The 16,279-nt window shown below is 41.4% G+C and overlaps 1 protein-coding gene across 6 annotated transcripts in view; it reads right to left on the bottom strand.

Annotated features, from left to right (window-relative positions):
• CYRIB (CYFIP related Rac1 interactor B) overlaps nucleotides 1-16,279 on the bottom strand; it is a 66,453-nt gene that overhangs the window by 14,588 nt on the left and 35,586 nt on the right. For all 6 annotated transcript variants that reach the window (XM_035125243.2, XM_035125241.2, XM_035125242.2 and 3 more), the window contains 2 exons: nucleotides 7,925-8,001; nucleotides 5,384-5,419 (listed from right to left, as the gene is read on the bottom strand). The gene's annotated coding sequence lies outside the window, so the exon portion shown is untranslated. The remainder of the gene's footprint in view (nucleotides 1-5,383; nucleotides 5,420-7,924; nucleotides 8,002-16,279) is intronic.

Below are 16,279 nucleotides of genomic sequence, written 5' to 3'. Positions count from 1 at the left end.
TTTCCAGCAAAAAAAGGGAAGGTTGACAACTGTGGCTTGGAATAAGGGAGTTTCCCGCAAAAAAGGGAGGGTTGGCAGCTATGGATATTACAATCTGTGAAAATGGAATAAGGCTCTGTTCTAACAATACACAAACTACAGAGTTCTGTAGCTTTCAAGCTGCACAGCCCTGTCAAGTTAGAATGGTGATATATAACTTCAAACAGGACAATTATCACTCAGTTTTTTCAGTTCTAAAGAATTAACTGATTAGTATTTACTACTACTGTACTGGAAACAACATGGCAGCGACTGCGTGCAAACTTAATTTGTGCAAATCTGCTTGACTTGCATAATGTATTCCTTAAAATATGCAGATTTTTAGCACAAAATTCCAAGGCGCTGGCTGCATGACATTGTAAAGTCCAGGAACATTAGACAAGCAAGTCAATCTGAATACTGAAATAAGAAGGACTAATTGCAGGGCATCTGGGGGAAACAGGATTTGATAACATCCTCTCTTAGCATGCCACAATTCTGAGCTGCAGGCTAAGAAGAGATTCTTAACACAGATAAGATTAGTCAGGTAAAATGGCCCTTAGCAACAGGCGACATCCTAAACTGAGCTGCCAACTGGTTCTCTTTATATACCCAAGCATGCTACTTATGAAAGCAATGCACAGAAACTAGCCTTGCGAAGTGAGCTACTGGTGCTCATCCTTTTCCAGCAAGAGATCTTCAAAAAAAAAAAAATCATTTGGAGAGGCTGAAGCTGAACCTAATTCCACAGAGAGAAAATAACAAAGAGAATATAAAAACTCACAATTACTTCTAAACACACTAAAACATCATCTCCAGGCCAAACTAGATGTGATAGGGCAAGCCATGTGGATTTTTATACAATGCTTGCTCCGCGCCTATACAAAAGGGGGAGGGTGCACTCTTTATACAAAAAGGAGGGCACAAGGGAGGGGAGGGAAATCAACTTTTAAGTCATTTTTCGCCTGCTCAACACAGTATGGGAAATGGGCTGAAGAAAATGAGCTTTAAAAGCAGCAGAGTGTAATAAGATATGGCAATGGAGGTTTGTTCTCTCACCCAATGCTTCTTTTCAGATAAAGAAAGCAGATTGAAACACACACATAGACACAATTTAATTTTTTTAAAATACAGAGATGTTGTATGGCTACCATAGGCTCCTTCAGGAGGAAGACCAAGATAAACATACATTAATAATAATAAGCAAATAAGGAAGATAAATTACTATAGCCCTGTCACATCTGGATTGCTCCTTATTTTATTATACTGGTAAGTACTGTAGATGCATTAATAATAATAATAATAAATTATTATTTATGCCCCGCCCATCTGGCTGGGTTTCCCCAGCCACTTTGGGCGGCTTCCAACAGAATATTAAAATACAATAATCTATTAAACATTAAAAGCTTCCCTAAACAGGGCTGCCTTCAGATGTCCTCTAAAAGTCTGGTAGTTGTTTTTCTCTTCGACATCTGGTGGGAGGGTGTTCCACAGGGCGGGTGCCACTACCAAGAAGGCCCTCTGCCTAGTTCCCTGTAACTTGGCTTCTCACAGCGAGGGAACCGCCAGAAGGCCCTTGGCGATGGACCCCAGCGTCTGGGCAGAACGATGGGGGTGGAGATGCTCCTTCACCTGAAAATGTTAGGAATCAGGGGCCATGTTGTCAGTGGTGACTAGACTTTGGATTTCCTTTTCACTACCATGTTGTAAGTCAAATCCAAAGAATGCACCACACTTATTTTATTTTAATGCCACCTTTCCTCCAAAGGTTCCCAAGCCTGTATACATGGTTCTCCTCCTGCACATTCAAGTGCCTTCCATCAGTTTTGGATGGTGGCCCAGGTACGCCCCTATCTGGACAGGGACAGCCTAACTACTGGTGTCTATGCTCTGGTAACCTCAAGGTTAGATTACTGCAATACGTTATACGTAGGGCTGCCTCTGAAGACAGTTCGGAAACTTCAGCTAGTGCAGAATTCAGTGCTCACTGGAGCAAGACGGTTTAAGCATATTATACCAATCCTGATCCGACTGCACTGGCTACCAATTAGTTTCTGGGCCCAATTCAAAGTGCTGGTTTTGACCTATAAAGCCTTAAATAGCTCAGGACCACCTCTCTCCTTATGAACCTTCCCAGACCCTGAGATCATCTTCTGAGGCCCTTCTTCATTTGCTTCCTCCTCGAGAGGTCCAGAGGGTTGCAACATGAGAAAGGGCCTTTTCTGCAGTGGCTTCCCGTCTGTGGAATGCTCTCCCCAGGGAAGTTCACCTGGCACCTTCATTATACACCTTTAGGCACCAGGCAAAAATGTTCCTTTTTAACCAGGCCTTTGGTTGATTTGACTAACATCCCATGCCCTTTGAAAATGTGGGTTTGGGGGGGGGGGCAATATTGGGTTTTTATTTTGATTATATATTTTGTGGTTTTATATTTTGATTTTGTTTCGAACTGCCCTGAAACCTCCAGGTATGTTGTTGTTGTTGTTTAGTCGTTTAGTCGTGTCCGACTCTTCGTGACCCCATGGACCATAGCAGGCCAGGCACTCCTGTCTTGCACTGCCTCCCGTAGTTTGGTCAAACTCATGTTGGTAGCTTCGAGAACACTGTCCAACCATCTCGTCCTCTGTCGTCCCCTTCTCCTAGTGCCCTCAAACTTTCCCAACATCAGGGTCTTTTCCAGGGTGTCTTCTCTTCTCATGAGGTGGCCAAAGTATTGGAGCCTCAGCTTCACGATCTGTCCTTCCAGTGAGCACTCAGGGCTGATTTCCTTAAGAATGGATAGGTTTGATCTTCTTGCAGTCAATGGGACTCTCAAGAGTCTCCTCCAGCACCATAATTCAATACCTCCAGGTATAGGGCGGTATATAAATTCAATAAATAATTGTAGTAATAATAATAATCTTCACAGTCACCCTTTGAAAGCATCATCACCCAGTGAGCGTCATCGCTGAGTGGAGACTTAAAATAGTGTCTCTTTGGTCCCAGTCAGATACTACAATCATTATGCCATGCTGGTTCTAGAACTGCATTGCTTTTCTCTCCTCGTGCTACAAATTTTGGGTCACATTAGTTAATAACATCCGATTCTAGTCTACTGCTGTTTTGCCTCTGCAACAGCTTAGATCTGGAGAGGTCTACTCCTGCCATAACATACAACTCTATCAGGCACAATTCCACCTTGCTGGGACCAACCCACTGTTTGCCTCCTCCCTTCCCAGAAGCTTCTCCAGCAATGACCATTATGTAACGGCAGGAAAGACTGGACACCTGAAGATAACCTGTTTTCCTTTCCCTTTCCTATCCATAGAGTTGAGTTTAGCGATCTCCATATATCTATTATATATAGATATATCTATTAATGCATATTGATAAAAGAGATCTTTTCACAGAATCATAGAGTTGGAAGGGGCCATGAGGATAATCTAATCCAACCCTCTGCTTTGGCAATGCAAAATCTTATACATTCACTTTTATTCAGGAGACTGAGTAACAAGTCACCAGATTCTCTTTTTTAAAGTCAACGTAACCAGAGATGACATAAGAAACAGATTTTAGGGGATACTGGAATTTACTTCCACACACATCCAAGACTTGAAAGAATGCTACTGCCGTAATTATACATTTATTGTGAGCATGAAAAAATATTTTATGAATCCGTCATGTTTGTCATTCCTACCCCATCATTTAGGATTCTCTTTTCTACTGCTGACATCTAGTGGCCAATTTTAAGTATGCCAGCACATGTTGCCCAAAGTAATACAGTATGTACATAATTTAAGAGGTCAGAGCTGCAGATAGAATAATACTTCTTAATGGTTCTCTCTGAAAAGCTGTCAAAACTGAATGCATTTTAGAAACTCTACTCTTCACAGTGAGGAGAAATTGATCTCAACATGTTGTGCAATATTTATAATAATGAAAGCAACTGGGGGGAAAACTCAAGGGAAAACCAAGCACGGGAAAAGGCTTGTGGGCATACGGATGGATCTAAGCCAGAGCTTTCCAAATTGTGTGTTGTGACATGTTAGTGTGTCAGCTGCAGTATGTAGGTGTGTCCCACGAACACTCCCTGCACTCCTTCCGGGGCTGGAAAGGGGTTAGTTTAACCTCCGGTTTGCAAGTACAGTGGTACCTCTGGTTATAAACTTAATTCATTCCGGAGATCCGTTCTTAACCTGAAACCATTCTTAACCTGAGGTACCACTTTAGCTAATGGGGCCTCTGCTGGCGCTGCGCCACCACACAATTTCTGTTCTCATCCTGAGGTAAAGTTCTTAACCCGAGGTACTACTTCTGGGTTAGCAGAGTCTGTAACCCAAGGTGTTTGTAACCTGAGGTACCACTGTAAAACTGAATTACTCTGTCTCAAAATGATACATGTCCTAAAAGTGTGTCACCAACATGAAAAGTATGGAAAGCTTTGACCTAAGCTGTATTTAAATAGATACTAAATATTACTATACTCCTAACCCATTTTTCTTGGGTCTCCCCAGGGTCTCCAATCCAGGTAACTAATTACACCCCACAGTCACTTAGCTTCAGCAATAATTGCAGCATAGGGACATTTATTGGACCCAGTATTTAGACTGCTTGTCTTATCAAGTATGTGACTGATGAACAGAATAATCTTAAACACGGCTACTCAAGAGTAAGGCCTATTACATTGGGATGGTCACTTGTGTTATTCAAAAGCATGTCACAGAAAAAAGAAGAAAAGGACATGAAATAAATGAAAGAGCATTTTCTTATTTAGTATTCTTATCTACTTGTCTACTATTTCAACAAAAAAAACCTTTCTTTCACTAGGGACATCCTATAAAGTTCTCTCATACCAGTTTATGGGTACTACCAAAACCAAGATTGTTTCTTAGGTGATAAACTTCATTAGAAAACTGTAACATAAAGCAGACACTTACACACACAGATGACTGCAGCTCACGTGAAACTCGGATCAATATTTAGGATGACAATATTTTTGTGCAGACCAAGTATTTGTGTGCCCTTTAAGATGATACTTTTGAAGTACTAAAACGTGAACACCTGTGCCAATACTCCTGAAAAGGAGCAGGCCAGTGCTTATATCCTGCCTTCCTGTCCAAAGGATATCTAACGTGTGTTAGCATTATGCATAGCAGTGACTTGTGAACAACATACACAGTGATTTAGTTCCCTTAGACCAGTCTTGGGACCTGGTGCCCTCCATTTTTGGATGACAACTGCCCCCAGCCCCCAGTTAGCACGGTTAATGGTCACAGATGTTGTAGCCCAACAACATTCGAAGGGCACCCTGACGGAGAAGGCTGCCTTAGCCAAAACCTAGGCGTGAGACACACACACACAAAGAGAGAGAGAATGAAATTCTCACCTTTAGCCAGTGCTTCTCTCTGTTTTTGTTCCCAATCTAAAAACATAAAAGAACATGTGAAACCATCTCCAGTAAAATTTCACACAACAGTTCATGTATTTTCTCTCTCTCTCTGGTCAATGGTATAAAAAGGCACTGAGAGGTCGAAGAAGCACTACTACTACTACTACTACAATATTGAATTGTGCATTAAAGATCCTTGTTGTTGTTGTTTAGTCGTTTAGTCGTGTCCGACTCTTCGTGACCCCATGGACCATAGCATGCCAGGTACTCCTGTCTTCCATTGCCTCCCACAGTTTGGTCAAACTCATGTTTGTAGCTTCAAGAAATCCTTAAGATCCTTAAGAGCTCTTAAAGAAAGCAAGTAGTGTATTTAAGCCCTTGCTTAAATACCAGCCTATTTTCACGAGCATCCACTTCTCTTTATTTTAAAAAGATTAAGGAAAAAAATAGTTTGAAAGTATCAATATAACCTGTTCCTAAGTTGTTCCACTTTAATCAAACACTTCATGTCCGTATTCCCAGAGACTAAATGCTCCCGAGTAAAGAGCAGAGAACAATCTTAATGCCCCTGAACACTTTTTGAGTATCTCTCTTACACACCAAATAAGCATTAACACATGTGTGGCCTGGTAGTCAAATTCAGACCCCAGGGGATCAAAGTCCCAGATCCCAAGGAGGTGAGGCTTTGTGCATATGAGGTGCTTGATCGCACAGAAACGACCTATAGGCGATGGGCTCATTGACCCTGTCGCTTCCAAAATGAACTGCAACAGAGGCTCCAACGGAGTTCTCTCCTTATTATGCACTTCAGCTGCTCGCTCCTGGGTAGAATCCAAAACACATATGCAACAAGTGGAGCAGCTGCAATGCATATGGCAAGAATTTTGCTAATGCCCCAGTTGTTATTCAGATAGTGGTGTGTGTGTGTGTGTGTGTGTGTGTGTGTGTGTGTGAGAGAGAGAGAGAGAGAGAGAGAGAGAGAGAGAGAGAGAGAGAGAGAGAGAGAGAGAGAGTTAACAGGAGCCGCCAAACAGCACCTTGTGTGAGTCAGCAGGTGGAGCCAATGTTACCAAACCTTCAAAGTCCTCTCAATTTGAATTAGAGGCCCTATTACAAGTAATTTGTTGACTAAGGGACTGACGTATCTCTGATGCGCCATCTCAGCTTGTGGGGTTTTAACATAAAAATCAGTATTACAAGGTAACAAATTTCTTGTCACAAGTAACTGAACATGCAAGAAAAAGAAGACAACCTCGCAGTTCGCCACTGTTCAGTGATGTGGGTCCAATCAGAAACCCATCATTAGTCAGAAAAGCACCAACCAATTTGGACATGTCAACTGCAGACAATTGCCATCAATAGGATTTCTTGAGAACAGCCACTGTGAATGCTAAATCACAGAAGATGACCACGTTCTACTACATTTCGATGTTTTCTCATTTCATCTGTGAAAAGAATGGCAGGGGGCACTTTGCTGTGCCAGCAAACCAAAAGACTGCTCTGGTTTCCTTGGACAGCTACTGCTTTGCTTTCTGGGCAAAGACTGCTAATCCTGCACAAGCTGGGAGCTGGTCTGCTTACCTGAGCAGCTGAAACTTGAGAGTAAAAAACCCAACCTCCCAAATCACCAGGAAATATGTTTTGGAAATCGTAACGTTTGGAGGAATGAGTGTGCCCATTCTTTATCATACTTGACAAACAGGTCTACAAAAATGCCCAAACATACCTATGTTGGCAATCTGTGGCATTACCAATAGCCCGAAAGAAAAAAACAAAGTGTATTCTTCCATTTTACAAGAGCTTCTTTGCTCTGCTGCTCGAAGGGAGCAGCCACAGGCAATCAGGCAGTTTGGCTATTTTACAAAATGCTCGTTGGACAGTTTCACGTGATTCCAGAGGGTGGTCTGAAAGCTCACCAGTAGGTAATCTATTTCACAGAAACCAGTTTGTCATTACATCTGAACAGAGCAAACCATGGTTTGTATCTGCTGTCAAAACAGGATTGATAAATTAATAGTCCTTCCTCTTACCAAGGAACCCGGGAGATAAAGTGTTGTATCCAACATTAGTCATTCTGCTAGCACAATACTTCTATTCATGCTACAGAACATCCCCCTTCTCCCCTTCAACATATCCTAAAAATCTAGTCCCCCCAGAGCAGATTTTGGGAGCATGCAGGGAGACAAGAGGAAAGTCCTGTTGCATGTGCAGAAGTCCACACATACAGCTTCTGATACAACTCTAAAAATTTGTGGAAGGCAGAATCTACATTATCACCAACCTAAATTTCCCAAAATTCTTTGTAAGAATCCCTGCTTCTTAAATTGACATGAAGGCAGATATACCTTTAAATTCTAGACGTAAGATATATCGTGCTTTTTCCCCTTTTAGGAAACTGTAATCCAGCCCTCACATAGAAGGAATAGCTGCCAAGTAGGTAGCAAGCTTATGTGTAGCTTTGAACAGTAAAAAATCAAAGTCTATCACAAAGAGTGGGGAAAAGATATTTATAGGCAAGAACATCTAACAAATGCTTACCAGGTGACAATATTGTCTTGAAACTTCTGTAGACTCTCACTCCTTAAAAGGCAGGCGTAGCAGCTTATCTGTGAAACCTGAAAAGATGAAAGAATAGAACATATGAAAAACTAGACAACCCAGCCTAAGACATACTGGTATTTGTCACTCAGAGAAGTAAGTATAACCAATTCCAGGTGACCAAATCTAATAAAATATTGAAATATATGGGTGACATAAAGCATTGTCAGCCTTGAACAACAGATTTCCCCTTCCCAAAATCTGTTTTGCAGTGTTAGGGAACCCTCCACAGCAGATGGGAGCAAAGGGGAGTTGATAGGAGAAGTTTATTGTGATGTTGGATATTCCAAATTTAAATAGACACACAAACACAGTGTACAATTCCCACAACCAGTGGGGATTAAGCACACCATGGGCTGAAGTATCTTTTAGTTTACCTGTTTTATGATCAGGGGGAAAATGAGTACCATATATACTCGAGTATAAGCCTACTTTTTCAGCACCAAAAATGTGCTGAAAAAGCCGCCCTTGGCTTATATTTCAGTGAGGCAGGCAGCGGCTGAGAAAGGCACAGGACCGGGGGTTCGGAGAAGCACTGTGCTGCGACTCTCTGAACCCCCGTCCTATGCCTGCTCTGTGCGAGGTGGAGGGGATGAGAAGCGCCGAGGAAGGGATCCTTCCTCACCGCTTCTCCCCACCCACCCCCACCCCGCCGCCGACAGCTGGGAAAGGCATAGGATGGTATTTATTTTTATTTTTGAAATTTACCAGTAGCTGCTGCATTTCCCACCCTCGGCTTATACTTGAGTCAATAAGTTTTCCCAGTTGTTGTTTTTTGAGGTAAAATTGGGTGCCTCGGCTTATACTGTATTCAAGTCGGCATATACTCGAGTATATATGGCAATTAAAATATGTACCCTCTACTGTACCCATAATAGGGCCATCCATATTAGATCACAGTTTCTCTACTCTGGCTTTTAAAAAGTAAGGTCAGGGAGTTCCTTAACATATTATAAAAAGCATGGCCATCAGTTTATTTATTCAAAAAGCAGTGTGCAAGTGAGAGAGAAAAGGGCACCAAACATCAAAGGGCAACAGAATAGCAGGAGAAATTAACTACCTACTATTTGATTCATGAGGACTACCCACTTGTCCCAAGATTACTTAACATGCTTACAACACAAGGATGGCCAAACAGTACAGATACATGAGCCAGGCATGACCTAGAAAAGCATTTAATTCAGCCTCTGGAGGCTGAGCAAATCTGGAGTTGTAGTCAAAGTCTGAATATAGTTTAATTTGTATAGGACCAGAGGTGGGGGATCAAGCTGTAAGATATAAAATATTAAATTGTGGAAACTCCTCTTTCAATTTTGTAAGTAGTGCCCAAGCACCCAAGCACCATCCTTTGCAGTTCCTACAAAAAGATGGCACCAATCTTATAAGAAAGCCTGGAAGTCAGGTTGCATGATTTCTATGTTAGTCTATTGCAGCAAAGCAACAAATGGTGATAACCAACTAAGTCACAGAGCAGGCCCATTCATTTCAATGGGTCAAGTCAATTGATTCCAATACCTCTTACATACTCCCAGTATCACTAATATTGTATATCAGTATATACCGGTATATACAGTGGTACCTCTACTTACGAATAACTCTACTTATGAATGTTTCTACTTATGAATGGAGCTCTGTCCGCCATCTTGGATGTGGTTTAGATAGGATTTTTTCTACTTACGAATTTTTAGATAGGGTTGCTTCGACTTACAAATTTTTTCTCCCAATGCATTCCTAGGGGATTCGACTTACAATTTTTTTTTACTTACGAATGTGCGTTCGGAACACATTAAATTCTTAAGTAGAGGTACCACTGTACATTGTGTATCACTGTATATCAGTAAACAGTATTGGGGCACCTTAAAAACTATAGTCCACAAAAGCTTCTGCCATAATCAGTAAATTTTTATGCTACTTTAGTAATGCTTGGCTTGAAAGAAACAAACAGGTACCAGTCAAACCAAAATCAACACAGGTAGAAGTACATTGGCATGAGCAGCAGCCCTGTAATTACATCAGCCAGTTATTAACAGAGATTTCTGTGGTTACCCCAAGGGAAAACAGCAACTACATCATCTGGAACTTAATTACCCTTTTCGCCAATTGAACTAAAGTTTGAACCCATCTGCTAAAGATTCAGCAGCAGACTTTGATAACAGCTGCCTCTGGTCAGAGGTGGGTCTGATCTCTGCACTGCTTCTAGTACAATTCAATCCTATATTGCAATTCAACAACCAAAGCCCCCACTCCCCCATCACAATTGGAAAACTCCGTTTCCATAGGGTTTGTTTTTTATATAAAAAAAATCAAGTATCCCAAGAACAATAAAGCCAACTAAAACAGTATCCACAGTACGTTAAAATAGTCATAAAGCAAATTCTAGATCATAAGCAGTTCAGAAAAAGTCTTGTTTAGCTGCCCAAAAGGCCATGATTGGGGTACAAAACCACACCACTTGAAGTTATTCTGCAGTCCCAGAGTCACAATCGAGAAATCCCTGTTCCTCATTAAAGATGAATAATGCAAAATAAAGGGGTGGGGGTGGGGGGACACCAGAGCCTTCATACAGACATTCAAGCTAGCACTACTTTAAATGTCTGAAATGAACAAGGAAGCAAACTGTATTCCCCCCCTCTACCCACTACCCCAGGAAACCACAGAATAACTGCTTAGTGACTCCATCAAGCATGTTGACATTTCAGATCTGACGTCTACTGACATTCTGTTCTCCTGCATGAAGAGCTTTGTATAAACTGACAATTTGCATTGTCTTGCACCGAGGGAACATGATCCTTCTACAGAAGGATATCACATTACCAATTTTCTGTATTTCTCTGTAATCAACCTGGGAATACTTGAAAAGCAGATTTCTTTTAGAGGCATGGGCACTGGGCACAACAGATGCCAAGGCCCTTCCCATCCCAAATCATTATGTCTTGAAGGAGAGAGGGAGAAGGTTGGTTTGTCCCAGTACATTATTATAATTATTATTATTTATTAAATTTCTATACCGCCATTCAGCTGAGGTCATCACAGGGCAGTTTACAATATGAAAACACAAAAATGCATAACATAGTAACAAATAACAACAACAACCCCCCACACCATTAAATAGACCATTGATTTATTTTAACTAGCCAAAGGCCTGAGATAAGAGGAATCTTTTTGCCTGGCACCCAAAGATATGTAACAAAAGTGACAGGCTAGCCTTCCTGGGGAGAGCATTCCACAAATGTAGAACCGCCGCAGTAGGGTGGGCAATGTCTGGTTTTCAACATGGAGATATATCACCAGGTAAATATCGTGATACACCAATATATCACAATGTATGGAATGAGGATGGAACTACAGTGGTACCTCGGTTTATGAACACAATTGGTTCCGGAAGTCTGTTCATAAACTGAAGCGTTCATAAACTGAAGCGAACTTTCCCATTGAAAGTAATGGAAAGTGGATTAATCCGTTCCAGACGGTCCACGGAGTAACCGTTCATAAACTGAAGCGAACTTTTCCATTGAAAGTAATGGAAAGTGGATTAATCCGTTCCAGACGGGTCCGCGAAGTACTTAAACTGAAGCGTTCATAAACTGAAGCATGGGTGTAATTGGTTCCGGAAGTCTGTTCATAAACTGAAGCGTTCATAAACTGAAGCGAACTTTCCCATTAAAAGTAATGGAAAACGAATTAATCCGTTCCAGATGGGTCCGCGGCGTTCATAAACCGAAAATTCATAAACCGAGGTGTTCATAAACCGAGGTTCCACTGTATGTAGAGGAGAGCGGGACAATGTCCTGGCAACTGCTACTACTTAGGGATCTAAAAATGATGAAGTTTTAATTATCTTTAACATATTGCTACAACTGTTATTTTAACGTACAGTGGTGCCTCGCTTAACGAATGCCCTTCTTAACGAAATTTCCACTTAACGAAAGGTTTTTTCTAGTGGAGGTTGCCTCGCTAGACGAATTCGTTTTATGAAAAATTTGTCTAGCGAATCGCGGTTTCCCATAGGAATGCATTGAAATTCAATTAATGTGTTCCTATGGGCAAAAAAAAATTCAAAAAAAATTCAATGCATTCCTATGGGATTCGCTAGACGAATTTTTCGTTATAAGAAAAGACCCGTGGAACGAATTAAATTCGTCTAGTGAGGCACCACTGTACAGATCATTTTTAATTAGCACATTTTCTCTAAAATTAAAAGCTGTGGATATCAAAGGTAAGGTGAAAGAATGTTTTCTAAAAAATTAATTATGGTACATTACTAAAAAGAAAAAAGCCAATTCTGTGTCACACTTTTAGATATTCAAATATAATTCACTATCGGGTCTTAGTTGACTACATGTATACATTCCACACCACCAGTTCTTTTGAGTGTTTGTCAATTTTCTTTTATAGACCAGGCCAAACTAGAAAGAATGGATAAAAATTTACAGAACAAAAATTATTAGACAATTTTTTAAAGAATATGCCCGGAAAATTTGCATTTCAGCATTCTCTAGCAATAGAAACACTCTTTTGAAGAACATTGCCAGCCATGCTGAAAACACTTCCACACGGCACACCTGTTCCTGGGATAGCTAAAAACCTCTTTGCAAGCCCCTTCAACATTGGGAAGGATGCCTCCTGTGCCTTTCACCACATCAGAAGGAATTAATCAAAATGCACTCTTGGCACAGCCATATAGTCTTTTAGCTCTCCTCCTGCTTTCAGTATAGACAATGGTGCTAATCCATCATCTGCCGGGCCCTCTTCTTCCTCTAAATCATTTTTTTTTTGCCAACCCTTTTTCTTTTAATGGAATTGGCCAGGTATTTGGCTCTGTAGAAACAGTACACAAACACAAACACACAGAGGAGAGAAGTGAGAAGGGAGACATAGAAATGAGGGACACACACACACACACACACACACACACACACACACACACACACATATATATATATATATATATATATATATATATATATATATATATATATATATGAGGTTTTTTTAAAAAAAACCTCAAAAGTAAATAACTTTTGTTTATTGTTCCCTGGGACATGGGGCAGCCCCAGTGAGGGCAACAGCCATTCAAAAGACAGGGCTGGGCAGCAACATGGGGCTTTTGGTAGGCAAGGTGGAAAGTGCTTTCTGGTCTTGAGGGGACCCCAGTGGGGTTTGGGTCTCAGGAGGAGCTGGGGTGTCAGGAGGCACCCATGGGAGGGCCCTGCCAGCAGACACAGCCCAAAGAGAAGGGAAGGGGGAAAGGTGCTCCCAGCAAGAAATTCAGACTAGCATCTTTCTCAGCCACCAACCAGCCTGGTGCTTGCATTTAAAACAAGGAGCTTGTGGGTGTCTATATTACTTAGGAAAGTTCCCAGATAGGCTGCTTTCTTCAGCATCTGCTCTTGTGGTTCACTGACCCCTGCAAGAAGCAGGGGAGAGCTGAGAGGCGGCAGGAATCGCAAGAGAAGCAGGGACCGGCTTCACATTTTCCCCCACATGATGATTTTTAACATAGTGCGCACGAACATCATGATTCGCAATACATCATATTGATACACCACCCAGCCCTACACTGCAGAAAAGGCCGGTCTCGTATTGTCACCCTCTGGACCTCTCATGAAATGATGGTCGCAGGGTCCGTTCATATGGGGAACGGAGGTCCTGAGATATTAGTTTCATGCCTTAGCTTCAAAACATTACAACACTGTCTGGGCAATGGCTATTTCCCAGCAGGCTCCTCCCACAACACACTACTAACATCATGATGTGCTATGTAGATGGCTCCTGGTGCCAAAAATAGAAGTAGCTGCAAAAATAGGAAGAGAAAAACCCTCACATTAACCAGTTTTCTCACCAAACTTGAAAGAAATGTGTTGCAGTTTCAAAGATTGCTTGGTGCAACATCTGCTTTCTGAAAGTTGCTTTTGTTGCCAGCAGTCTGGAAACTCCATACAAGATGGGATGTCCTAGACCTAGGATGTATGCTAGCATGTATGCTAGCAATGAATGTATTTTAAATCAAAGAACAATCAACACCACAAAAACTCACTGGCTCATAAATCATTTTTCTTCAGCACCCCATTACGGAGACGAGATTTTTCCCTAACTAGTAAATTCACCTCACCGTTTTGCAGATCTGCAAAATGGTCTATAGTCACACTTGATGTCATTCTATTACTGAAGTTAAGCAAGATTGGTCTTGTATGTTACCTGGATGGAAGACGAACCAGGAACCATATGTAGGTAACTCTTGAGTTCCTTGGAAGAAGATTGACGCAAATGACCAGGAGCCCACAAATATTGACTGACCTCTGTAGTCAATCATTATTTGTAACTGGTCACAAGTCTGGCCCCTTCCAAATTCTCCAGCACACATGAAGGACTTTGGGGAGGGGAGAGGTCAGCTTCCCATTCAGCAGGCACTCTAATAATGCCTTCAAAGAATTGAGCACAAGAAGTCAATTAATTCACACCAAATTTTGAAGGCAGTTAGAATCAGAGACAGAGTGTGTGTGTGTCTTGCTGTCATAAAAAACACACAGAAAAGCTTGGATGCCAAATGAAAAGGGGACACGCACACACACACACACAGCTATCACTCCATCACAAGAACACAAAAGAAGATCAGCTGGATTAGGCCAAAGGCCCATCTAGTTCAGCATCCTGTTTTCACAGTGGCTAATGTGATGCCTATGGGAAGCAGGATCTAAATGCAACAGTGCTCTCCCCTCTTGCGATTCCCAGCAGCTGGTATTCAAAAGTTTTCTTCTTCTTTGTATACATGAGATCAGGAAGGGTGAGGTGTCCCTCTCCCACTTAGTACAAAATGGAAGATTGCTCCCATAGAATTGTGCCTGGCAAATTAGGCACGGGGAGGCATCTTGACATAATGGAATCAAGTCGATGGCTGCCAGAAGAAGTTAATGATCATCAACAGCAGCCACATTTGCGGAAATCCATACTACTGTAAGAAATAACTCACTTTCAGAAGGATGCAAAGATAAAACTTTTTTTGTACACAGATGAGTACTTTAAAGGAACCTAAAAAAAATTAGAGGAAGTAACAAGGAAAGTAAATGAAACCACTGCAGTACATTATGTGCAAGACTTGCTGTATTGCTTAACTGCAAACCAGTTCAATTGCTCTTTGGCACACCTGCAAAATGTAAGCGCTCTTTCCTAAAGTCTGAATACCAAGTCAGCATCAGAACTTTATAGGAGCACTAAAAATGCTTTCCAAGTAGAAATTGGCGTTGGACAACTCAAGCAAGAAATATCAAGACAGGAAAATGAGAGGCCTCTCAATCAAAGCAAACCCTGTCATATTTAGAAAACCACAGATGCTGCCCTGGGAAAGTTGATGAAGGATGTGTTAAGACCCACAGCTTCGTGCATGATCAACTACAGAAGAAAAGAATCACACAAGGAAATGGTATGGGCACATTGTTTGCACAACCCTTATTTTCCACCTCACATCCAATTATCTTTCAATTTTCAAAGTTAAAATATACTAGCCATCACACACAAAAATATACATTTTACGTAATAATGCTTGAGTCTCCCTGACTGGCTGACCCACAGAGGTATCAAAATTGTTAGGACACCCTTCCTAAAGGACAAAAAAACTGAGATTCGTAGTACGTGTAATCCAGGACATACCGTTTCCTAAAAATGAAACGTGTTTTCTTCTAGCAAACTGCTGCCTGCCTTATAATAGCTACCAACTCTCCTCAAAAAGCAAGCCTGGCCACACATGCGGTGGAATGCAAGGGTGTGGAGTTTTCCCTTTATACAGTCATTGATGAGAGATGGAAATTTTGGAGGCAGGCGGGAAGAATACACAGAGTAAATGCAGCCTTATATTCTGCCACCACATTCCTGAATGCCACTGCAAATACTCTACCTCCTCCCTAGCTTGTTCCAATTTTAGACTAACACTCTCAATGAATGACAGTGCATCCCGCCCCCAATACCTTCTCCTATAAGCTTTGTTTGATCGGGTTTCCATTTTGCTGTGAAGTAACAATGGTGTACTAAGATTCCTTTCCCACTTTTGAATATAACAGTCAATATTTCAACAATTCTATATTTCTACCAATTAATAGCACATTGATTAAAAAGTAATGGAAACCCACTTTATATTTTTATTGCCACTGACTGGTTGTGCCTGAAACTACAAACCCCTGGTACTTGTCACCCAGTGGGTCTGGCATGCAGTTTTCTCCAAATCCAGGCTCACGGTTTATTATCGCCAAACCTTGGTTACGGCTTGTGGTTTGCTTGGAGATTCTTGGTTTGGATGACATG

The sequence above is a fragment of the Zootoca vivipara genome, chromosome 8, assembly GCF_963506605.1.
Source record: "Zootoca vivipara chromosome 8, rZooViv1.1, whole genome shotgun sequence".
Lineage (NCBI taxonomy): Eukaryota > Metazoa > Chordata > Lepidosauria > Squamata > Lacertidae > Zootoca > Zootoca vivipara.
This window is presented reverse-complemented; position numbering and strand designations above follow the sequence as displayed.